The 26,203-nt window shown below is 36.7% G+C and overlaps 1 long non-coding RNA gene across 1 annotated transcript; it reads right to left on the reverse strand.

Moving 5' to 3' along the window:
* Positions 1–1,408: 1,408 nt before the first annotated feature.
* On the reverse strand, positions 1,409–25,303 carry LOC121648204. The gene is made up of 4 exons (XR_006011927.1): positions 25,234–25,303; positions 19,695–19,706; positions 4,169–4,174; positions 1,409–1,421 (listed from the first exon to the last, which is right to left on the reverse strand). It is a non-coding gene; the product is annotated as an uncharacterized LOC121648204 (long non-coding RNA).
* Positions 25,304–26,203: the final 900 nt, after the last annotated feature.

A 26,203-nucleotide genomic window follows, 5' to 3' on the forward strand; every position in this document is an offset into this window, starting at 1 on the left:
TGTGTGTGATCGTGAAACCACTACCGTACAGATGGTTATCTGCTGGGTCTTATTGGGCTCTGGGATAATGGGAATTATGAGTATTCACGTACTGCCTCTAAAAATGCAATTAAATGCTCATTATTGATTCTATTAAACAGGAATACATAGTGAGAATTTTCATACTGCTTTCAGCTGTCTACAGGTTTTATTAGTGTATTTTTAGTGTAATCTGAAAGGCCAATATTTTTCTTATTAAACTTTTAGCACTTAAAAATTTCTCAGTCGGGTACACACGTTTCTGATCTTTTTTTTTTTTTAATCTCTGGTGATTATCTCACATTTTATCTATTGCTTGGAGGTCGTTTTAATTCCCATTGCATTACATGCTGCTTCTTTGTTATAACTCCTTTGCATCAGAATGTTCTCGTTTTTCAGGATTAACATGTTAAATGATGAATTTAAGTCTCACAATGATCTTTTTACAACTCTTTTGTCTTAGTATCTACATCTAATGAAACACTATCAGAAAATTATACTATGAAAACTCTAATGTTAAATGGGAGTTAAATAAATAAATAATTTCTCATGGAAACTGTGTGTGTATATCTGAGATGCCACAACAACTGACAAATCCGCTGCTTTATCTGGGAAGCTTACTTGTTTTTTATTTTTTTTATTTTTATTTTTTTCATAAATTTTTTGTTTTGTTTCTTAGCTATCATGTAAATCTAAAGATTTTCGGTTGTGAGTTTGTCCAATTCAGACTATTCTGTCTGCATTAGTTGTACTAATGCTAACATCTAAACCAAAGAAGTGTACAGAAAGGTACATAAATGACAATTCTTGTTTAAAATCCTTAAAGGTACAGCATCTCATGTCGCATATCATAAAATCAGTTTACCTTTTTGCCTGCACCATGCACACAGAAATAACCGAATTAGAGTTGAGAAATGACTTTCAAGTTGTTTTGATACAGATTTTTTTGAAGCATCGCCTGGCAATAAAACAACAATGTCACCACAAGGTGGTGGTAAAGGACCAAGCTGTTTGTTAACCCACATGAAAAAACATAAGCAGACTGTTTCACTATTGCTACCCTCCAGTAAGACGCTTGGAAGTTAAATGGTAATGGTGCATAATTAAGAAACAAGAGACCACAAAAAGAAAGAAAAAAAAATCCAAATATTCTTTTGAAACTCCTTTAAAAATTTACATGAAAGTCCAATGACAACTAACATTTGCGGCTAGCATGTTGTAGCTATATATTATTTGAGAAGTAAGCATCCAGCGGACATTTTTCACATTTTTACTGTCATATTTTGAGCAATTATAACTACAGCCTAACATCAATAGGAATGTTATGCAATGTGAGGGGAGATGGTGATGTCATTGTAAGAATGAAGATAAATTCTGGACTTTCTCTAACATAAGAAAATCAGCTGATACAAATTATAGTTTTAAAGTCATTCATTAAATTGCATTTCAGGTATACTGCAGCACTTTCCAAGTGTACAACTATTATTAAAGTTATATCTATTTGTATGAAACACTGGAAGCCATGTCTAGTTACTGTGTTGACCTTTACAAACTGGAACCCACTTTTAACACTTAAGTTGTTTTTACATCAGTATTCAGACCCCTGAACTGAATAAAATATACTATAAACTGGTCAGTGGTGAAAGTTTGTAATTAAAATCCAGTGGACTCTGGTTTGCTGTAGATCCACACAGATTTCCACATAACTCACTAAGGTTGATCATTACTGCACTGATGCAGAGTGAGTGGAGTCTGCAAACAGTACCTATGTACACATTATTCTGTTTAATAAACTTATTCTAAATAAGATTAAAATACAAACATGAGCTGTAGTCTGAATGAGTCAGGCCCACACTACATCCACCTACACTAGAGTCATTTTTGTGCACATCTAAAGCTTTAACTATATCCAAATCCATCAGACACATAGAAATATCTCAGGTTTATTCCACATCCCGGTGGTGTCGTCTTTTACCTGCAGACTTTCCATTCTGCACAGACTCTGCGGCTGGAGCTTCACAATTTACAAAGGAAAAATAATTCTGTGTTGAAGAAACATTAAGAACTGTGACAAACAGCCTTGAACCAAAATATTGTCCCTGAATAATACATTTTCTTTCTTTTTAGAAATCTGAAATCTTCTATCCATCAAACAATTTCACTCAAGCTCTGCTTATTCTGCTTGTTGGGTTTATATTTTCCTGTTCTGTATAGATTTTCTTAAAAACACCTGAGTTCTCAAGGTTTGCTTCTCTTTTAATTTAGTCAGCTTTTAATTGCTGCCATTCAGCATAGACCACATCGACAGAAACATTTAGACAATATTACACAACATAATGAGGCTCTGGGGTTTTACACTTCAAAGGCTTTCACAGATTGACTGTCATTCGGCCGACAGTCGGCAGCTGAGAGCCTCTTCAGCCTGTCTGTGACAGCACACATGGCAACCCACAGAAGATTTCACACAAATCACCTGAATATAAATCTTGAATCCAGATTAAATCTGTTTTTTCAAGTTTCAAGATGCTGATCTGCGAATTACAATCTGAAAGTGTACAATGATAGAGCAAGTAGAAAACTTAAAGCTACCACAACATCCATACTTTAAGTCTTTGTCATTACAAAGGTCCTTTAATCACAATATGAGGCCCTGGTCAATTTTCCACTCTTAATTAAAGCCTATAATATAACCATCACAGCACAGTTCACTAAAACCGAATTAATTACTGTGGGTTGCGTGACTGTTTACATGCCTGCTACATTCAGAGGGGTAATTAGGTTAAACTGCACCTGCATATCTGACATGGAGCTCTCTCTGGAAGGTGGACACCACTTTGGCTCAATATATTTTACAGCTTTTAGGTGAGTGGAAGTGGGTGTAAATTTCACTTCAGTTTAAGTTTTAAACATATTTGCTGAAAGTTAAATCCTGCAGGTTTCTTTTTAAGACTAATACAGAAGCATTAAGATGCTCAACTTTTCCTCTTCTTGTTTTTAATAATTTAGCTTCTAAGTTCTCTCTTTTTTTAACTTTCTTTCCATCATCCCTTTTTTTGTCTTCTCCCCTCTAGTCATTTTTGACTCTCGGAGCTTCAGGATTATATTAGCTATCATTTATTGCAGGCCTGGGAGGCTGTGAGGAGTAGACTATCAGATGGAGAGATAATGGTACTTTATGATAGATCCTGGCTAATGAAATGCCACTGACTGTAATGAGATCAGTGAAAAGTGAGCTTTTGACCCCCGAAAAGGGCAGACGGCATGTTGAGAATATCTGCTGAGGACGATCTTGACATCTAAGATTTCTGTCCTTCTGCTACCCTCCTGTTCAGGACGCTGTTTTGGGAGGGTGTGACAGGATAAATCTCTTACGCTATAAAACATAAAAATCAAACTGCAGCACAGCACGAATCTCACATGCAAAAAGCACAAACAGTGCAAATGCCAAAATGCTAATGCCAACATTTACCAGAGGCTGTGAGGTGGGGCTGTTCAAACAGCAGGAGGTGTGTAAGGTCAGGAAGTGGATTACTCATTCACACTGCACCTCTGAGGCCCACACATCGGTGAATACACAATATTATTTCTGACTGCAGCACGAAGAGAGTAAAATGCTGAGCTTGTTTAAGCTCCAAAGCAAGACATTTAATTTTATTACTTTAGTTGAATTAATTTCTGAAAACGCAAACTAATCCATATCTGTGCATGTGAATGCAGATATCGTGACAGAGTTTTCTGCTTATTGCCTAGATGTAGACGTGGTCAAAAGGAGATTTTTGTACATTTTTGCACATAAATATATAGTTTTAGTTTTTATGGGGCCTAACAGACTAATGAAGGCCTTTTGGATAACTTGACATTTAAAGTGACACAGCTGAACTGTAGCACCTGCTAACTAAGGCTATAATGTCTATGTATCCTGTCTCTTCTCTGAGCTCCCTCCATCCAGTAAAAGCCAGACCAGTGTCTTATCTCTTGCTCTGGTACTTTCTCTCTTTCTTTTTCTTGCTTTCTCTGATAATGTCCTTATGGATTTCTATGCTAAATCAGCAATGGTGTGGTGACCAAAACGGCCATTGTGTTGATATCCAGTTGCTGGTGGGTGCCATTAAGCAAACCACATGTGTCACGTTGTGCTCCGGGCTGCAACACAAAGCTGGAAAGTGCAGCTTCTCAGCTCCCAGATGCTCTAGAAATGTGCATAACGCATGTCAGTGTGCCATCAAAAGTCAGAAGCACAGTTTTAAAGTTGGAAATTTATGTAGTGTTGCTGTAAGGTAGCGCTGTCTTAATAACACTTAATAGTAAGTTTTAAAGTAATTCAGAATAAGTGAGTTGTCTTACAGTTGTCACGAAGGGTCAAATTATATGGAAAGACTAAAACAGTTTAGCTCAGTTGAACTTGGGGATGGACTCACTATTGGACCCAGCTTCATGTAACAACCAGTTACATGAACAACACCAACTGGTGGCCTTTGGTGTCCAAAATTCTTTCAGACATAAACATGTTTTTGTCTGAGTGGATCCATTAGTTTTAAACAGGTAACTACTTCAAAATTGTGTACATGTGTTCTGTCTTTTTCTATGTGCCTTTTAAGGTGTTAGTCATCCCAAATGGTGCTCTATTACCTATCAAACGAAGCTGGTACTGCAGTTTTAAAGCACAGAGGGTTGACGCTTTACACAGTTATTTGTCCATTCAGAGACATCGTAAATGATGGCAAAAACTATGTCATGCGTGTCAGTCGCCATGTGTGTAGACCCACTACAAGTAGATATAAATGGGTCATTCTAAGTGAATAAAAACATATTTTTTCTAGTGAAGTGATTGGATACAAATAGAAACACAATTTTTAATGATGTATTAAAACTTTTTTGTCATTGACCAAAACTCTGATCCTCTGGTTGGACATCTGACCTTTTTTGTTTATATTTTATTTACCTTTTGACACATGTGGGTTGGTCAGGCTTGTTATGTTGGTCCATCCTGCAGATGCTCGATCAGACTGGGCTTATCCTCCTCAGGATATTCCTGTGCAGCATATTTTCTTGTCGGAGGAGGCTGCTGCTTCTATCTCATCCAATGTTTATTCATGAGGCGTACACATTTTAAATGCTAAGCCATGGATCAGTAATCTTTGTCATTTGTGAGCAGATCACCTAATCTGAAACAGATATAAAGCTTTATGATTATTCTATGAATACAAAACCAGCACAACCTCACTGTAATGAAGGGGCTGTTTTCTTGAATTCGTGTATTCTCATTCTTTTAGTGGGTGAATTATTCTACTTTTTTTCCAGTATATTTCACCGGTCATCAGCATCTTCTGTCCCCTCTCATTTCTATCCACTCCATATCAGAAAGTGAAGCCGTTGTGTGACAGCAGACACATTTAAGAGCTGTCATCTTCCTCCTCTCATCATCTCGAGGAGCTCAGGGACATGTTAAAGTCTCTGTGAAAGGGTCAGAGGTCAAGTGAAGACGTCTATAGCTTCAGATGAATTCAGAGGGGGATTATACAACACGGCTGTCAAGTTTTCATTTACACCTTCTCATCTCATCACTCATGTTTTATTTTTCATCTGTCATTCCAGCAGAATTGGCAGCAGGAAGCCTTGCTTGTAAAGGAGTGGATTTTAGGAGGGAGACAGTTAATGGGGGATTAACTGGTCTCCGTTTCCAGCCATACATTTATTTCTCTATGAATGTGCCAAACGGTTTTTTCTTTGTGTGTTTAAATTAGATTTTTCTTTGGTTGTGCTGTTGCAGACTGATTTAAAATCCACCTGGCTGCCAAAAGACAACCTATTACTGTTTATGAGATTAAGTCTGTAAGCATACACTAAATTAATTTGAAACAGCTTTTCCGCTTTTGCTGTCTGACTGACAAGAAGCAAACCTGCTGGTAGCAGAAGAAAAACCAGAGCGCCCTCAGTCATCTGCCCTCTGTTTTTTCAGTACTATTTCTATTATTGTCAAGAAGTCATTTATGTGGCTAATCTCCTTTTGAAAAGCGTGGAGTAAAGTCATATAGAGTAATATACCTTTTTTTTTTCTTTTTTCTTTTTTAGAATTTTCTTTAATTGAAGAGTCATGGCTTGGTAGGATTAAATTTTATTGGGTTGAGGGGAGCAGCAGGTCCTGGTGAGGCAACAAAGGAAATTGATTTTGCGCCCCACATCCTTTCCTGCAGCTCCTGGCTTGCATACGGACAGCACGGCACAGTGCCATGTTCGTGTGAGCTCGGATGTAATTTACTTCCCGTTTCTTTATCTCCGAGTTGAAGGTGGCTTGACTGTCATGCTATTAATAGGCATGAAATGTGGACCAGAGCATGTGAAAAAAATTGGCTAAAAAACATTTTATTTTTAATGGAATCATTTTTGTAGGTAGTTTGTATGGTAATTTGATGTGTCAGAGGTCAGTTCACAGACCAGAATGAAATATCAATTAATTACTTTGATATGAACAGATAATTCTCTTAGTTTCTTTTTTTTTAAGTTCATTTGATTTGTTTTCTGAACTGATTTTTAAATATATTTCACATGGATCATTGTGGTTGTGATTTAATCACTTGGAGAGAAGGTTTGGATAAAAATCAGGATTCAAGAGTTTCAAAAGACATATATGCTCATTCACTTACTGAAATATGTAAATAATTTTAATTCAAAGAGTTAAAATGGTATAAGATTCTCTCCTTGCTCACTTAAATGATCATCTAGTTTATGTTTCTGCATGTTTCAGGTTGGTGTATAAACATGCAAAATGATCAGATGCATCCCAGAATCCTGTTGTACATCCACAAGTTCAGAGCGTTTTGAGCTGAATTGTTCTAAACTTGTTCGATCAATGTGTAATCAGCCTTTTAATTTCACAGAAGTGTCTTTTTGTACAAAGATTTATTCACACATTTTACCATCCAGGCTTCAAACTTGTGAGATCATGTTTTTTTAAGGCAATTATTTTGTGCTGGATGGTGCCACATCATATATATTACAACATATATAATTTTAATCCTTACCATGACCAATAATGGGAATGAAATAGGAAAGTAACGGCAGAAGTACACAAGGTGGTAGCACACCAATTGTACTTAAAGATCTCCTTTAACATAGGATACACCGGACCCCCCCATTTATGAAAGAAATTGGGGTGTGCGTGAGCAGCCTGTGACAAAATGTTTTCCTGTTCTGTGAAACATTTTGATATTATACTTTTACATGCTAATATGATATAAAGTCTCTGTATGACATTGTGATAAGATCAGATTAAGTATTGAAAGCACTTTTTGTAGATTTAGTGAACATCTCTTGATTCAGTGCTTAGTATAAGTGTGGTTGGCCTCTCATTGTGATGCAGTTATCTTTTCCTAAGTTCCTACAAATTTCTCCACCTTTCTTTAATCCTGGAACGTTTTAGAAGAGGGCGGGGAAAACAACACCTGAAAAGACTAAATAAGGCTTTTTTTAAAAAAAATTTTTTTTAAACAATATGACTGTCTCTTACAACTGTCAACTTTACGAACACAAATGTGTAGAAATATCATCATCAGTGGAAAGTGGACATCTTTTGAGTCTATCATATAAAACTGCATCAGTCTTTTCTGTGATTCTGTGTCTGTATTTTACAATTTGTCATTTTTTGGTGTTATTTCATGTTAACATTAATGCCTCCCAAATGCTTCTTTTTATTTCTGGTAGATTTACATGGAGGAAATTCAGATTGCAAGAAACTCTTTTATAAAAGACTGATCAGATTTATAATCACAGATGTATCCAACTGCTAATTATTTATTGATATTTATTTTTACATAGAAAGCTTCTTGTTTCACAGCGACAGAGCTGGTGGCATTTAGAGACCTTTGTTGTTTATATATTGCTGTAAAACCAGGCACAACCACCACCACCACAGCTGCCTTGCATCCAGTTCAGATGGTCAGAAGAGTGTACTTGAATTTCAACTAAACCATACCTCAGAAGAATCCCTTTGACACCCACTGAGCCTGAAGGATTGCTGGCCTGAGTGGACACCTTTAGGCAAGTTGGCATGCTTGTAATATCACGACCAGCAGTCACCCGGGGCGATCCTGGCTGACTAGAATGTGCAAAGCTGACCTTTTGCTTCTAATGAGAGCGTGTTACTTGTAGACAGATGTGGCAAAGCAACCTCTATCTATGGAGAGGTGCTGTCACCAAGCTTGTTTTTCCATAACAGCACATTGTAGAAGCTCATCCTTCTCACTTTCACCCCCTTAAATTCGTGTTTGCCTCTTCACAGATGTGTGAAGTCCTGACAGCCTGCTGAGTGCTACACAGGTCGCTGTCCGGAGGAACTTTAAGTGGACAACACACACCCTTATACATGCCACGAAAGGAAAGCTGCTCACACAGGTTAAATGTGCAAGCATCTGCTAAAAGTACACACATTCAAATGCACATACTGGCCAGTGGGGAAATGTTCCGCTTCCTTTTTGCCTTTACTGGGGAAATAAAGAAGAAACGAGTAGAAATGACATTTTAAGGCAAAATGTGTCAAACGGTAAGCAAGACTTTTGTTTAAAACTAAAGCAGGAGGTGTGTATGTGTGTATGAAACACTTATCCCTTATCAATGTGATTGCAGAGTGAAGCAGAAGAGCTGTGGTCTGTAGTGAAGGACAGAGAAACCATCTCATGCCTCTGACGTTTGTGATGTTATTTGTTGACTCTGTGTCTGCGTCAGGGGAGAGGGAGAGATTGCTTTTAAGAGCCCTCACACTTATTACAAAGCTGTCACTGGTAGGAGTGTTGACAGCTGATTCCTCTGTGGGTGCGCAGAAGGTGCCAGGATACCAGTTGTCAGAGAGGTGAAAGGTGGACAGACATACCCACCATATGATTATGTTGATCTGTTTGGCTGCCGTCCACCGGCAGCTTCTGGAGACGGGCTGTGAATCTGCCTGGTGTTGAATAAATCCTGAACAGCTGGAGACACATCTTGTACATTTCATACAGCATTCAAAGTTCAGCTATGAAATCTTTACCTGAGATCTGATCAAAATGTCCATAGGTGGTCACCAGGTATTCGTGGTTGATTTAATTAACTATTTAAATGATTTTCAATTTTTTTAACTCTTTGTTTTATCAAACTATGAAAAAATGAAAAATTTGCCTATGTTATATAATTAAAAAATGAGGAAATTTACAGGTTTTGGAGGCAAATCTTATTGTTTTGCTTCATTTGGGAAGGAATTACCAAATTAAACACAGCAACTCTGTTTAAAGAGTCTGAGTTCAAACTAGTCTAGACCTGTCTCATAGTGCATTATGAAATTAACAATACAACAAAGAAGACTTTGAACCATGAAGAGCTGACAATAAGTAATGAGGGAGTAAAGAAAAAAACATTTAGTTTGTTGTTGAAAGAGGTGTATTTTTAGACACTTTGTTTTTATTTCCTTTGAAATGAAAAATGAAAAAAGACTGAAAAGCTCTTGTTTTGCAGTTTTTTTTGTTGTGTTTTCTAAAACAAAATGAAAATCACATAAAGAACAAGATATTTCTTTTTCCATCTGAGACAAGCTACCACACCCAGAAGCTCCACATCTGCTGTGCTGACTATGTGTCCAAAGCTTTGTTGAACTCATTTGATCATCATGTAGAATACAACATTTTCTTGCTCTTTATCCATTTTTTTTCCAAATTTTTTTTCTGAGCACAAATCAGAAAAAAAACAAATGTCATTTTAGTCTAAAAAACAAAAAATAAGAAAATTTCATTTTATTTTTTGATTCGGATAAAAATTGAAAGTACTGTGCTGCGTCATGCTAAAACTTCTCTCAGCTTTATTTAAACTTCTTTAAATCTTTGAATTATCTTCAGTTAACAGGCTTAAATTATTTACACATCACTGCATTATATAATTCTAATTGAGTGACATATTAGTTAAGGATTTTAGAGATGGAGAGTATAGTCTGAGATCCAGATATCATATTAACCTGAACCAAACAAAAACAAACATGCTAAACAGCTATTTCTAATTTGACTCAAATACCAGTTTGTTGTGGTATTTGTCTGTCTTACCCTGTTTTTTCACATTTTAAATAATTTCTTCACAAACTGACAGGGTTAAAAGGTTGAAAGTTTTCTGGTATTATTAGCTGTAAGGTCACTCTGTGGCAGTCGATAACAGGCTAGGACGGTTTGTTCCAGGTTGTCTGGAGACCTCAGAGTCTGACAGGAGGAGCAGAGCAGACAGTAAGAAGAGGACAGCGCATTACTGACTCCTACACAGACACCCCAAGGATAACTGGCTACATTAACTCTGTCCATTAGTACCTGTGTCTCAAACAGGAAATGACTGATCAAGGCAAATGTGGTGGAGTTATTAATATCCCACCCTGTTTAGCTGCTCCAGTTGCTGGTTGCTTGTCAGGCATAATTTAAAATAATGTGTAGAGAATCAATGGCAAATGGAAAGAGAGTGTTTTTCTGCATGCATGTGATTAACATGCAAATGTAGGCTTGCCTCTATGTAAGTGTGTCTGCTATGAAGGCATGGTTTAAGAAGGATTAGAGGTTCAGAAACTCATCGGTTCAGAACTCTGGCTGATTTCCAGCATAACTTACTTACAGAACGCAAAGCCAAGGCCAAATTTAATAAACCAAAAGAGAAATGGAGGACATATTTCTCTAGACAAGCTGAAATAGCTTCAAACAACATCAGACCAACTTTCCTATCAACAGAAGACAAACTTACCTGTGTTTGGACAGTTAATTTAATTAATGTCTTGGTTTATTCTTTAACTGTAAGTGAATTTTGCATCACATTAAAGCTTCATGTCTGTCCTATTAAAGAACTGATGGGAAAAGAGAAAATACAATTTAGTGTACAAGCAGTAATCACTGGATCCCAAAAGAAAGTTTTTAAAAAGCTTTATTAGCCCTGAGATGAGAAAATTCAGACTTTTTTTACTATATGCAGAGGGGCAGCTTGAATTCTGAGTCAGTTACCATGGTAACCAGCTAACTTACTTGCCTACAGGCTTTCATCACTGAGCGTTCTTACTGATGCCTCAGTGCTGAGCCTGAAACAACTCTGACACACTGTTTCATGTCCTCATTCATCCAGTCGACATCAAAGCACAGATCAGAAGTAATCCGTATTGTTCGCAGATATAACTGCTCACTACATCACCCAGGATTTTTAATTTAAAAGCTACATCAGTGTATTTGGAGGAATCCTCAGGTCAGATTAGAATCTACTGTAATTTTTTGTATAACCAAGGCACCAATAAAAATAAAGCTGTGAATGTACATTACTATATTAACCATAGATTAATATTTAAAACTAATCTGTATACTGATTAGTGATCAATTCTCATGTTTCACCCTGTCGTTGTCACTGTAGTTCAGCAATTCCACCATGTTGCCCTCAGGAAACAGACCAGTTATTTGACCTGCTGGCACATTTCCAGTATGCATCCCTTTAAATGACACACTTCTCTAAAAGGGAAGGAAGATCATAGGGAACCAAAATCAATGGTTTAATTGTCACATGACTCTCTGGAAGCCATACTTCAACCTTTTTATGAAACATCTTTGCTATTTTGCTATACAAAATGGGTCTAAAAAACATCCTTTCCTGTCCTTTTTCTGTCTGGAAAAACATATTCACACTACAATGTGAGGAAACCTTTCTTTTTGATAATTTATTGCAAGTTATTTGCTAATTAAATAATGAAAACTTGTTCAAATACAACTGTTTCCCTGAGGCACCAACATACCATTAAGAGAAATTAATAGCTGAACCATTATGGAAACTGAAACTAACATGGCAGCATGAAATTTTTCTGTTGTGTGTTTAGGTATATTTAATGTTCAAAAGCATATAATTCCTCATAATTTTGTTCTGATCTTTATAATTTAACAAAGAAAATTTGATGTTGGTACAGTAACATCAAGTTCAGGCTATTACTAAGTTTTGGAGGCCATATGCTACTATTACCAGGAGTCTTATTTGCTCATATTTCCATACGTTTTCCTCCAGTTACAAAAGAAATTCAGCCACAATCTATGCCTCTATAAAGAAGAGGGTAGAAATCGCACTTCCAGTGGAGTATAGTAAAGATTAATTTGAATTTAGTCGAGCTTGCTGGAGCTCCATAAGCACTGAACAGCAACATCAGGCAACGCAGGAGAGAGAGAAAGCTGACAGGAAACATTTATTAAATCAAACTGATCAAACTTTGGAATTTGACCCCAGTTTCTTGCTCAGGAAACAGTTGTGATCTTTTTTTTTAATATGTAGTTTGTGTAAAGTTTGAAAAACTATACTTGGACTCTTCTAGAAATATTTTTTATTGGGTTGTTTTGGTGCATTGTTGCCTCCTGGCAACACTCACACATAAAACCCTTTAAAGATAGATAGATAAATACTTTATTGATCGCCAAGGAAATTTGAGGACCCAGCAGCATAAAAAAAAAAAAAAAAAAATACAGAAAATAAAAAAATTAATAAAAAATTGAAATAAAGTGAAACTAAAGTGGAGTGAAATAAAGTGACGTTATGTTAAAAAAGTATAAATATATAAGTATTGCATTGTAACTTGTTAAATCTACTGAATATTTTACACATTTCTGAAATAAATGTTTGTCAAATAAAAAAAAAAACTTTTTCACTCATGTATCATTTTGGCACAAAATCAGGAAACAAACCTCACAAACTTACTGAAAAAAAAATAAAAATAGAAGTTGTTTAGATTATTTTTATTTAGTCTATTTTAAGACATAAAAACACTTCATTACATTTTTCTAATTGGCATCATAATGTGTGGAATATGATTGTAAATCTGTGCTAAGGAACCTATCTGAGGAATCTTGCACAAATGTAGGAACTGAAGCACCTGAAACAGTACTGTGTGGTGCAGCTGCATAGCTAGGGACTAGAAGGGAGTTTTTGATGAACCAGTGTTGTTAGGCTTTCGGTTTGCCTGTTTTCAGATACACAATTTCATCTCCTTAGTTGTATCTTCATAGTTTTAATCTAAGTTTGATGGACCAAAAAAAAAAAAAAAAAAAAAGAAAAGAAAGGTATGTTTTTTTAAATGTTAGCATGATAATGTATGTGAACAAAAAACCTATAAATTCATCTGTTGTTTGTAATGCTCTTCAATGCATTTTCGAACAACTGCAGAGAAAGTCTGAAGTAAAATGTCTGCAGAAAACCTCTGGCCTGGAGAATAGTTAACTAAGCAGTTGATGGGAAGTCAGGATTAATCAGACTTGAGTTTGTTAAACCTGCTTTGTAGAAGAAAAAAAAAAACAAAAAACCCAGAGTAAAATTTAATAGCCTAAAATTTCACTTTACCTAATAAAACCAGGTTTTGTTTAGTTAGATTTTGCAGTCTGTTAAAAGTTAACATATACAGGATTTGTGTCACTAACAGAGAATATCATCATGTGTGTTTCTGGGGATTTTTTCTTTTTGTGCTGGAAAATATTGTTAGAGAGGGGAAATGTGATCACAAACTTACTGATTCAAAACCATGACAAGTATGGCTTTTTTATGTTTTAACCAGATTTCTGCAGAAAGTCGTGGAGTGAAATGTTGTCTCAGTATTTGGGACAGAACCCTGGGGTTCCTCTGAATGATGGGTGGCCCACAGACGCTCGCTAACTTTAGGTGCACATGAGGCTTCCCAACAGCTTTGCTCCAGTTCGGGAACTGGTGAAAGTTTCTCCTGGAAACAAACTGATCACATCGGAGCCAGCGCTGCTTCCCACTGACCCAAATACACACCAGCATCAGTTGGTTCTGGCTCAACTGAAGTCTGAAACAAGCACAGTGATGAAAGAAGAGGAGATCAAATAAGTAAAAAAAACATTATGATCCACCAGAGAGGAACGATGGTGAAATTTCACCTTTTATTACATCTGATCTCATGATTTCTGATTCCAGTCTCTGTAACTGACAAATTAAGTTTTTATGAACTTTTCATTGAGCACCAAACCCCAGAGTGTATGATTTAGTCATGTACTTGACAAAGTTAACATATTTTTCACATATTCACATATTTTTTTTTGTCACTTTCATATTCTTTGCTTGTGCTCTCATAAATGAAATACAGGAGTTTTGTGCTGATATATAATAACATTAAAATATTTATGTTGATCTGTACTTCCTCTTGACACACGAGGAATTTTTGTTTTTTGACCTCATTGATTCTGATGAAATGTTGAAAATACAAATAAATGTTTAAAAGACAGATTAGCTTCCTTCTTTACTCTGCTGCCTTTATCTCTTAGTTTGCATCAACAACCAACATGCTGAAAACTTTGTGCCAGAATAAAAAACTCTACCAATATATGACAAGCTTTAGATGGTGTGAGAGCTATTTTCTGACCCCTTTGTGTGAACACATCTTCCTATCTTTCTCTGGAGCCTATATCGAACTCTTAGATTCAGTGTTCTGACAATGTAGGCTGTAAGGACTCCAAAAAACTGCATCTGTTGCCGGAATTTAGGAGCAGATGAGCCTTTCTATATTTATTACACCAACTGCTGATGCCTTTTATTTCTGTATCTAAAATCAAAGCTAATCTCATGTCTCAGATATTTGTTAAGGTCTGAAGTTTTCACGGCTTTCCATGTGCAAACAAAATGGAGTGCAAAACATTTAACCATATTCGAGTTGTTCCATGTTGTATATAATCATGACTTAAGAAGACTTTTTAAAATGAAAAGACTTTTGTAACTTCTTAAGTCATCCTCCATTTCTTGATATTTTGCTTCCAAGCAGCCAGAGTTTCTAATCATGTTTTAAAGTGGTCTGAAGCAATAGTTCTGCAGGGTTTCCGAAGGCCATTCAAAGTTTTTCTTTGGGAACTGGCTGCTTTTTTAACACATGTTCAGCTCAGTCCTTAAGCAGATTCCAAAAGAGCTAAGACCTAAAATCTGAATGGGATGTCCTAAATAGATTTATGAACTTGGAGAAGTCTAGGCCTTAATTAAGACATTCTGCAGCAGACGAATAGTATTTGAAAGTGCTGTCCTTAAGAAATAGGGAAAAACACTTGTCTTTGCCAGGGATTACCAATTCCTGACCTTGAGGGCCAGTGTCCAGCTGGTTTTAGATGTTTCCCAGCTGCAACACACTTAAATTAAATTAAAGGTTCATTAAGAGTCGCGTGTGGAACTTGACAACAAGCTGTTGAATCAATTTAATTTGAATCAGGTATGCTGTAGCAGGTAAACATCTAAAAACTGCACAACAGTGCCCTTCGAAATTTGGAGGTGGAGATCTCTGGTCTATATGATATGGGGACTGTCAAGAAGCAATTCTTAAAGACAGGAAATAGAGAAAAGGCTGAGGTATGTCTAATTACACAAGAACTGGACAGAAAATCTGTGGCAACAGAGCCTGGATTCAACATTATTTAAGCAACATGTGATTATCTTGATAGAACAAAAGGTGTTCAACATCCAAAGAAGCGCTCTGGAAAGTCCATCAGGAAGCCTGGACAACTATTCCAACAAGCTGTAATTCCTTTTTTACGTGCATTTTTTTTAAGAAAACAGGAGGGGCTCAATTATATCCAGTGATGTAAGATTCATGTTTCCCCAATTTGCATGATTTTCCTCTCCTTCACTAGGGGTATGTTCATGTCTCTCTGTATAAATTAAGCCATGTGGAAACTGTTCCACTACAATCCATCTGTAACACTATTTTCTCTTCATTTGCATATTTACTGTGTCAGGTCTGTGCACGTGCTGCTGTATCTGCTTAGACATTTAACTTGCATAGCCTCAAGCTGTAAAACATCATATTATTCACCATGAATGGACCAGCGGTCAAACTATAAAACCTTAAATTGTGGTGCATTAAATTATAGTGGTCTTTTTCATTGTATTGTCTTGAATCTGATTGGATACTCTCTAATATATTTGAAATTACTTTAGAGCAGGGGTGCCCAGGTTCGGTCCTCGAGATCTACCATCCTGCAACTTTTAGATGCAACCCTTCTCCAACACACTTGAATCAGATGTCATGTGCATGTCATTCAGCTCTGCAGAGGCCTGGTAAGGAGCCAGTCATTTGAATTAGGTGTGTTGGAGAAGGGTTGCATCTAAAAGTTGCAGGATGGTAAATCTCACACACAGATTTCTGGCCTCCTGCAGTTGTGTGCAGGTTGGCTATAAAAATCATTTTCATGGATAAGTTTGAAAACTATATCTAAACCAACAGAATGATTCACAAAAGTAAATTTTGAACTTGTAGATGTGAAACAAAGACATTAAAACTGCAATAAAGTCTCTAGACCTCTAGTGTTGTGGAGCCATTTCTGCTTGCACTTTGCAGTTTAGTAGACCATAGTTGTTTAACAAAAGAAAGAAAAAAAATTATGGTGCCTTAATGGTTGTATATTGCTTCTGAACCTTTCGTTTTCAGCACCAATCACAGTGCACTTTAAGATGTGCTAAAATGACTTGTAATAAACTTAGATTACAGACTTCAGACCAACCCCTTTGATCTACTAAAAGCTGCATTTTTACCTTTGCTGAGAGGTGTGTGTTTCAGTTTGAGTTTCAAGCAGTATCTCTCAAAGTCACTGCCAACTTTCTCAACTCCTGAAAGTTCAGATGTGAAATATTTCGGCAGAAATACATCTATCCATTTTCTTCCTCTTATCTGAGGTCGGGCCATAGAGGCAATGTATTCATCAAAGTAATTTTGACTCTGCTACATGACATGATCTTGCTAGCTGCAGCTGCTTCTTGTAAGTGAGATTATACTTGCTACTCATAGATAACTGGTTTTGTTATGACTTATGAGCTTAATTGTTGACATGCTTGCTACTCCACCTGTTCCACTATGGGGCGCATTAGAGAGCTCAGACTGGATAGAGCTGCTGAATTTGTAGGATGTAACCAAAAAGATGAACACGGCTCAAAAGAGGAAGTTAGTATTTTGCTTAATTATGAGATCATGCCAGAAAAATCTACAACTATAGTATCGTAGATGGTAAAACAAAACATAGGGATCCATGGATCAAACTTCTTTTAACTCATCTTGCATAAATGTGATTGGGTTGGATGCTTTGAAGGCTGTTGGGCCAGTTGCTCTCAAGAGTGTGCTGTGCTTGCTTTATAACTCTCTTTTTTATTTTAAATGTGAAAGTGACATTTAAATGACCCTGATCCAAAGTTTCATTTCCACTGCCCACAGTATGAATATTGTGGGTGATCGGTCTTTGTGGGGTTACCTGTTTGTTGTTTTTATATGGATCTTGTAAAAAAAAGGAAACAACATAAATTTCTTGCTAAAGGTACAGCCGTCTTCTATCTCATCTTTCCTTTAGGACAAGTAGGCATAGTTGTTAAAAAAAGATGAAAAAAGCTCCAATATACAATAGCAAGGTAATACTGTGCACTCTGCAGCCATAATGATAAAAGAAGCTATTACCTGTTTCTCACTTCCTGATCCCGAGAAATTTCTTTATCAGTCCTTAGACAAGCTCATTTTTATTTGTCAAACATTGAATGCAATGGTCATGAATGTTGCATGACTTGGAGAGTTGCATGCAGACTGCACTGAACTCATAATTTTTCACAGCAACACACTGATTTTATCTGCACAGATCTGCTGTGGTTCTAGTTGATGTCTGGTTGAATAATCTGAAATAAATAAACCCCCCCAAAAAGCCTGTTGACAGCAAGCCATCGTAATTAGTCTTCACAGTGTCCAGGCAGCTCCGTTGTGGAGGCAATAAACAAGTGATGGCTGATACAGTCAGTACCAGGGGAAAGTGTTGGCACACAGAGTTCTAACTGTGTTTGACAGGGCTAAATGCAGGAGACCTGTGGTTTTGCCTTTCTCCACACAGACCTGTCAGGATCATTTTAAAGCCAACTCTGGTTTGCGAAGGAGAAGCATGTCAGCCGCTCAGAAGCTGCATCAGCTTCTGTTCCCAAAGGATGGATATTTCCAAATTATATCCTCTGAAAAAAAGCAATAAATGAGTAGTTCGTATACTTTAATTAGGTTCTGATGTGTATAGTAAACAAAAGAGCCCAAAGGCAGAGCAGTCTCATTATCTAAGACTAACTTTGAACCTCACTTTGCTCCCATCAAAACCTTTCTGGTTCTGATGTTTCAGTGGATACAAACATATGGCATTGCTGTATGTTTTCCCCTTAGACAGACTCACATCTATCACTGTAGAAGAAATGGAAAGAAGGCCATTATTCACTAATGAGGCTGACATATTCACAGTGGTGCCTCTTATAGATAAAATACCAAATGCTTAGTTTCCCGTCCATAATGTTGAACCTCACAGAACCATAGAACCCCATAGAAACACACTCGCCAGACCACTCAGAGTATCCAGGGTGTACTTAATAAATTCAGCAAAAAACAGTCTTTTAAAAAATTTCCTGTACCACATCTGTTTACCTGTTATATCATTAATAATTACAAAATTTACTCCAAACATAACCTCTGTACGGCAATAAAAAGGGTTTCTGACAGTTTAAGGTTTATTGCCAAAAAGCATTGTAACAATAAATTAAATAAATTAAACTGATTAATAAATTAATATATTAATAATATTAATATTAGTATATAATATATAATAAATAAATTGATAAATTAAATTGATCAGACAACTCATTGAAATGCTGATCCATTGTAACAGTGATCTCAAATTCCAGTCCACTAGGACCACTGTCCTGCAGGTTGTAGATGTTTCCCTGCTCCAACACATCTGATTCAAATTAAATTGATCAGACAACTCATTGAAATACTGATCCATTTATTTGAATCAGGTGTGTTGAAGCAGGGAAATATCTAAAACTTGCAGTATAGTGGCACTCGAGGACTTGAGTTTAAAATCCCTGCAATAAAAAAAACAAACAACAACAACAACAAAAAAAAAAAAGGCCAAACAGATTAGTCCTTTTGTTGTACTAAGTTTATAATTTTCACCTAGAATACATCTTTAATTTAAAGTTTAAGATTTTAAATTTTATGAAAGTGGACATGATGGTGGTATTAACTTCTAGGAAAAAAAATCCAATGAATTAATTATAGTCTCACTTTTCATTTTTCTCTCCCACTTGAGAATCTTTGAAGTTATCACTAAAAGCACCACATTTAAGCTGACAGCAGTCATACTTATTTATTATTAATTACTTATCAGGAATTAGTGTCTATCAAGTCATTAGCACCAAAGATTAAAACTAATAAACATAGAGCAGAGTCTGCTCAGATTCATCCAAGTTAATCTCTTGAAATTCATAAACAGTTTTTTTCTGCTTTAAGATGGAAGTGATGATCTGGTTAACATCGAATCCTCAGGCAGGCCATTACAAAGCTCCAAGAGCTCAATCACACTTTCACCACATGATGTCACATCTCTCTCTGAGCTGTTTCCATTATCTTGACAGGAACACTCAGTTTACTTGAGAGGGGAAAAAAATCATCTTTTTTAGCACACAGTGTGGCTCTGCCATGGTCTGACCAGACTGTAGCAGCCTCATCATTTACTTATTAGGATGCATTTTTATTTATTTAGATATAATCATACAACAAAAGTCTCTTCGTTTTTTCCCTCTGGCTTTTACTTCACTGTTTTCCAGGAGCTCATTATGTATCAGGACAGGTGTGTGTGAATGTGAGTGTGTGCTTAAATAATTACATGTTTTTCTTCCTCCTGGTGAATGTCGGCCATTTCTGGCAGAAAAAAATTGAATCATCTGGAGAGCCATCTGTCTGTCAGACAGCAAATGCTTTCTTGCATGTGAAAAGTAGAAATATAATCAGAGGGTTCTTTTTGAGCATTGTGTGTCTGAGGAAAGTAAAAGTATTTTTTTTTTCATTTTGATGTGGAACAAATTGAGAAAATTTAAGTGACTTTGCATTCACTCCTCTTTCCTCTCTCCCTTTCTGGTAACACAAAGATTAAAATAGTTGTGTTTTGTGCACCAACAATGTTCTCTTATTCATCTCAGAGACATGAAATCACTGATGTTTGAACATTTGCATCCTTGTCATGAAATCTTGATTGTCCTCAAGCATTTTTAAAATCACCTTTGTCCAAATAGGCAGCATGTGTGTTAATGGCATAGCTCAGCATTTTTTTGCAAAAACGGGTTAGTTGAAACAGCAAGCTTTTGTTAAAGTTTTTAATGGTGATTTTTACTCTGTCTTGACTTGTTCTAAATCTGCTTAGATCCTGCAGCTGCCTTTGCTCCATCCATCAAACAGTCAGCAGAGATCTCTGTCAGCTTCAAACTGCTGTCTTCTTTGCTTGCAGGGTACAAAGGCTCTGGTACTTGTTGGAATACACTTCATGGATAAACTTAAAATTATCTTGTTCAAAGTTACTTACAATGTGTGACTAGTTTGAGGTAAGTAAAATTAGTTGGTCATCAATTTAAAAAAAAAAATTATATGCACTGCCTCTAGCACTACATGACAGCACCTGGGTCCAGCTGGACTCAAAGCAGTCTGACTATCACTTAATTATGACATCCCATCTAGTTTTAATTCATCCCTGTGTTGTTCTTACTCTCAAATGTAAGTCGCATGGATAAAAGCGTCTGCTAAATGACTGTAGAATAGAACAGAATAGAAAATAATAGAATAGAAACAAAGAGGTTTCTACAGAACTTATTATAACTTATTTTAACCCATTTATTATCACCAAGCTGATTGATTCTGATGGGAAATTTGTACATGGTATCCACATGTATGCTAGTTTAACACTCCTACATGGCAGCAAGACCCTCCTACAGCAGCAGGCTCCCCCAGCAGACCAGCTGTGAGCCCCATGAAAATTGTTTAAGGACTTTCAAAGAACATGACTAAAGCCCAGTCATCAGTCCTCCTCTGGGCAATTATCCAGCCATCCAAACAGCTCTCGAAACTCCGGTCTGATGTCAGTATCCCAGATACCCACTATTTCTTTCCAAAAGGAAAAGGCCCGCTAACCCCAACAAGATGAAAGGTAGGGCTAAGTGTTACTGTCAAGGGTGGGATTGGGCAAAAGAGCCCGAGGTGTTCACTCTGCCTCCAAACTTTCCAGGTATTAGGATGATGGGGCCTGATGACTTCTTTCAGAAGCAAGCCCAATCCACAAAGACCCCAGCCCACAGCACACAGGTTGTTGCTGTTGCATATTACCAGATGAGACAGGGCACCTTCTGGAGCTTTTAGGAGCTGTTTCATAAATGCACCTATAGCCAGAGTTAGATAAGTTAGAGAAGCTCAGCTGATTTAAAGGCTTGTTTAAGATCATTTTTATTCTGCTAGTCTGAGAGGGTTCAACAGGCCTTTTCTGCACCACACTTTTGAGCTTGGCACAACATTCATCATTGTTTTGTATTTTGTTTTTTTGTTCTTTTTTTTATTTGTTTGTTTGTTTTTTGTATTTTTTTTATTTAGAACTAAAATGCCAGACAAAAAAGTGAACATTTAATACACAAAATCAAGTTAAATACTTATCTAGTTCAAAACCCAGTGTTCTCTGTTGACACAATTAAAATAAATGTTTTCATCAAACATCAAACAAACATGATGGATAGTCATCTCCATTTTAGACTTAAACACTAGCCATTAGAAGTAATGCTCTGGTAGAAAACCCTGTCTCAGACCAAGTGTTTGGACTGACTGTCTGAAGACATCAGCTGGTTAAACATCTAAACATCTAAATTTATCAGTGTCAGTTGGACAGAAGAACCTAAAGAGACATCAAAGTTTAACCGGAGATAGATATCAGTTGGTCATTTAATGTCTGTCAATCAGTTTGTAAAACACAGTCTTTAAAGGAATAGCACCCGTGGACATTATCTACATAAATTCGGTATTAAATCAAACTGAATTGGTTTATGATCACACCTGTAGGAAGAATATATGGCAAAAACAGCAGTGGGCCCAGAACAGAACCCTGAGGGTTGAAATTCTTAAAAGATTCCCACACTACAATGAGAATTCAACCACACCTTGCAAGTAATTATGATGGTGGTCTGCAACATTGAACTACAAATACTCAATAGGGATTCAACAAAAGAGCTTTAAACTATTCCTCTAATGCTGACTTATCAAATAAACATAGAATAAATAAATATCATATTAGCATTAGATAAAATATTACTTTCCCCTTCAGGCTTGTAATAAAGAAAAGCAATAAAATGGCACCAAAGTGAAAGAAATGGTCACACTCACCTTCCTTTCCTCATATACTGTATGTCCTCACAAATCCTAGTTAATATAATTGGATAAGTATAATCAGTTGAGTTCCACAAACAATTCTGGGACAGGATTTCCTCCTTTCATTGATTAAGAATGTTTCAGTGTTTCCAATATTAAAAGAGATAATAAAGAGCAAATTTTCTTGGCATTTAGAGAAACCAAACAGTTATTTTCGCAGCTGCCTCTTAGATACATTCAGGCTATTTTACCCAGGAACCTTTCTGAGCTAGAGGAGTAGTTGACTGGACCCAGAGACCACTACATAGTCCTCACAACAACCTCCTACTACTGATGACTGTGATAATTTTGCCAGAAACATAACAGAAAACACAATCTACTTGCAGCTGTTTCTGCTTCAGCACATATTGTGCACAGCTGAACTGACAACCAGCAAGAAGTGCTACTGGTGACAGAGCCCAGTTTGCTAAATTTACTAGTTATAAAGTTTAAACAAACTGCTTCAGAGGAGATTTTTTGTGAACTTGATAAAAAAGAAACAAGGTTTCCTGTAATTAAAGAAGACAAGATCAGAAAAACTCCCATACTCCATTCTTTGCTCCTACATTTCATATATTTTCAACTCATACATAATGCTGCTACTACTAAGGAAGTAAGAGGGCAAATTTCCCTGCAGGGATCTGTTCTCTGCTTACAGAGAATATTGTTCCCCACCTCCAAACTGTGTCAAACATGCTGCTGAGATGAAAGCAAAGTTGAAAGCAGAAGATGAAATAAAAAAAAGCTCATAGAAAGAGAACAATAGCAGGTATGATGTGCTGCATTTCCTGGTATAATACAGCGGAGATTAAGTTAATGATAGGAAGTTGCACTGTATGAGAGTCTAAATGGAGTATCTGACATCAAACAATTAAACTGACATGCTCCTGACATGTGTTATCAGCAAACATACAGTATGCCTCTGAGAAGAGAAAGCAGATCAGCCTTTCTTTTAGTTATTCCCTATGCTTTCAGTTTGCCATATTTGTGGTTTAAACTAAAGCTCTGGCTCTGAACTAAATGGTTGGCAGGTTTCTGTCTCACATCGCTGGACTAAAATCACAACATGGCAGAGCAGAGAGGGGATGCTTCTGAGTCACAGTAGTACAACCCTGAAGTCTCTGAGTTTGACTCCACGTCAACATTTAAATCCTTTTAAGCTTCAGACTGTCAGCAGAGGGTTTTCCCTCAATTTTTCTCTCATGGTATTAGTTGTACATCATCTGCAGCAAAAACCTCCTCTGCACCCCAACATCTTTAAGCACTGTGTCTAAGTTTCAGCAGATTATCTTCCATGTGCTGGATCTGCATTTTTACTGCACAATTTATACAACTCAACTCATTTCTTCTCATATACGTTCATGTTTTAGTGGTTTGTATTAGCTAAATAATGTTGGCGTCCCATTCAGATATGAAAAAGAGAAATGAAAACTGAGAGGTAGTTTTTTTTTTTTTTTTTGTAATTTCTTAGCTAAGTTTCCCAGCATATTAAAGCTGACACTATATCATGACTTGCAAACACCTATACAGTTAGATCCATATATTTTTGGATTCTAACAGAAGTTTTGTTATTTTAGCTGTTTACCTAAACATTATTCAAGATACAGTTATCTAATCATTTTAGGGTGATTATGCAAATTAGATGATGACATCATTTAATGACTTCTAGTGACTTTTAGGAAAGCTAATATATTTTCTTACTAAGGAGTTGGCAACATTGAATCCAATCCTCTTTTTCAAGGGACCAAAATTGATTTGGTCAAGTAACTTTAAAGCTATTTTATGGGCTTCGTGGACTATTCCCTCATTAATCTACCATCAGTTAAGCAGGTAAAAGGTCTGGAGTTGATTCCAGGTGTGGTATCTGTAATCTGTTGCTGTAAACCCACAACATGCAGTCAAAGGAGATCTTAGTAGATGTGAAATAGACCATCCTTATGTAAGAAACAAAAGAAGAAATCCATGAAAGAGAGGAGAAAAGTTAAGAGTGGCCAAATGAATAGTTTGAGACATTCTGAGAGGAAAAAGAAAGCACAGTGGGGAGCTTGGTAAGTTAAAAAGGCCTGGACATCCATGGAAGGCAACAGAGGTGGATGTTTGAAGGGTCCTTTTCATTGTGATGAACAACCCCTTCACAACATCCACCCAATTTAAGAACACCCTCCAGAAGTAAGTGAACTATCATCCAACAGTTTGTGCTCTTTCCTCTTGCTGGCGATTTGTGACATTTGTGACAAAAGAAAAAAACAAGAAGCCATTCCAGCTTTGTTTTCTTGCCAGGTTGCATGTGAAGTGCGACCTGGCAGTGTGTCAAACTCCACCCTTTTGGTTTGGGCTGGTTAGATTGGTACCTAACAAACAAAGGGCCCTAACAAAGTAGGTGTTAAAGTAGGTACCCTTCCCAGTTTCTGCGTGTGGAAATACTAAAAAAAATGCCTGCCCCGACTTGGACGCATCATTGGAAATGGGGCTCAGAAGTATAATAGGCCAGTATAATGCAAAAGTACAATTTTATGATTAGCAATAATTAGGGTTAAATGGTCTGTATTTATTTAGCGCTTCTACCCAAAGCGCTTTATATTATACATCACATTCACCCATTTACACACATTCATTCGAAACCGACAACCCTCAGGCTACAAGATGACCACTCTACCTACTGAGCCATGCCGCCTCAGAGGTTTAAGCTGTCCAGCTACATTTTCTGTGTGAGGTGTACATGGATGTGTTGTTTGATATTGTGAGAGTGGAGATTGGGTCTCTAGGTTTCATATGAAAAGAGATCTATTTCACATCACATTAAACCTCTTCTTGACGAGGTCTGTTTCTGCATTCGAAATGAAGTACTCAAAATAAATCAAGTAACTCACGTGTTTTAATAGAGATGTTATGCAGGTAAATATCTTAAGAACCCATAGGCTGATGTTGATTATTGACACCTCTAGTAAGGTGGCCTAGCTGGCTAGGTCAGAGTTTTTCTATTGTACATGTTAGGATTGCTGCTTCCTAGTGTGTGGAAAGATCTTCTGTGCTACATGTATTTCATGCTGCCCCGTGCATGTCAAGAAGAGTTTAAACTGCAAACACAGCATGTTTAAAAGGCCACAGCATTTTTTAATGCCCAAAGGCCAATTTGGGCTTTTAAAGGTACATTTAGGTTCAAATCAAACCGTTCCATAGGTTTCTGTAGTTTTGACAGAATTAGAAAATGTTTGCTCACGAATAAGACTGGATAATAAAACTATCACTACATTTTTAAAGCCTCTGAGCCATGGTACTTTTTTTTGATCCACTTTTAAAGACATGCTGAGAGAGAGGACCATATCTTGTCTTGTAAAAGAGGTGGATACATGAGGAAGTGCTCATTGTTGCATCACGCTAAGACGGTGCATTTTAGAGAGTCTAGGCATAACTTCGAATCAATCCATTTATCTTTTTTCAATTTCTTATAAAATTTCACTTGTTTAATGTGAATAAAAGCAAAAAGAAAATATATTTCCAGCCCTCAGAGATTTGGAGTTGAGGTATATGTTTCATCACATATGTTGTCACCACTATTTGACATTCATTAACGCTGATCTAAATAATTTCTCCTTTGAATTTGTGGGGGAAATGCTTGCTTCTTGCTTCTAAACCCATTGAAGCTTTTATCAGCAGTTATCTGCAGCAATAAATAAAATATTCTGCTTTAACCTGAAGGTGAAATGGTTGCTGCATAGCTGGAGGTCACAGAGTGCTATTGTTCACAGAACTGCTCATTTAATCTTAATACATTAACCAGGGGGATTCTTACTGGGCTCATTATTCTGCTTTATAGCTTTTGAAGATATTTGAAGGCCAGATTTTGATTAAATGTTTCTGTTTTGTTCTTTTGAAAATGCCTGCAACATCCTGTGAGACTGATTAGGAAACTGTTACGTTGCTTGACCGCACAACTCAGTAAATCTTTTAAATGTG

The sequence above is a fragment of the Melanotaenia boesemani genome, chromosome 2, assembly GCF_017639745.1.
Source record: "Melanotaenia boesemani isolate fMelBoe1 chromosome 2, fMelBoe1.pri, whole genome shotgun sequence".
Classification (NCBI taxonomy): Eukaryota; Metazoa; Chordata; class Actinopteri; order Atheriniformes; family Melanotaeniidae; genus Melanotaenia; species Melanotaenia boesemani.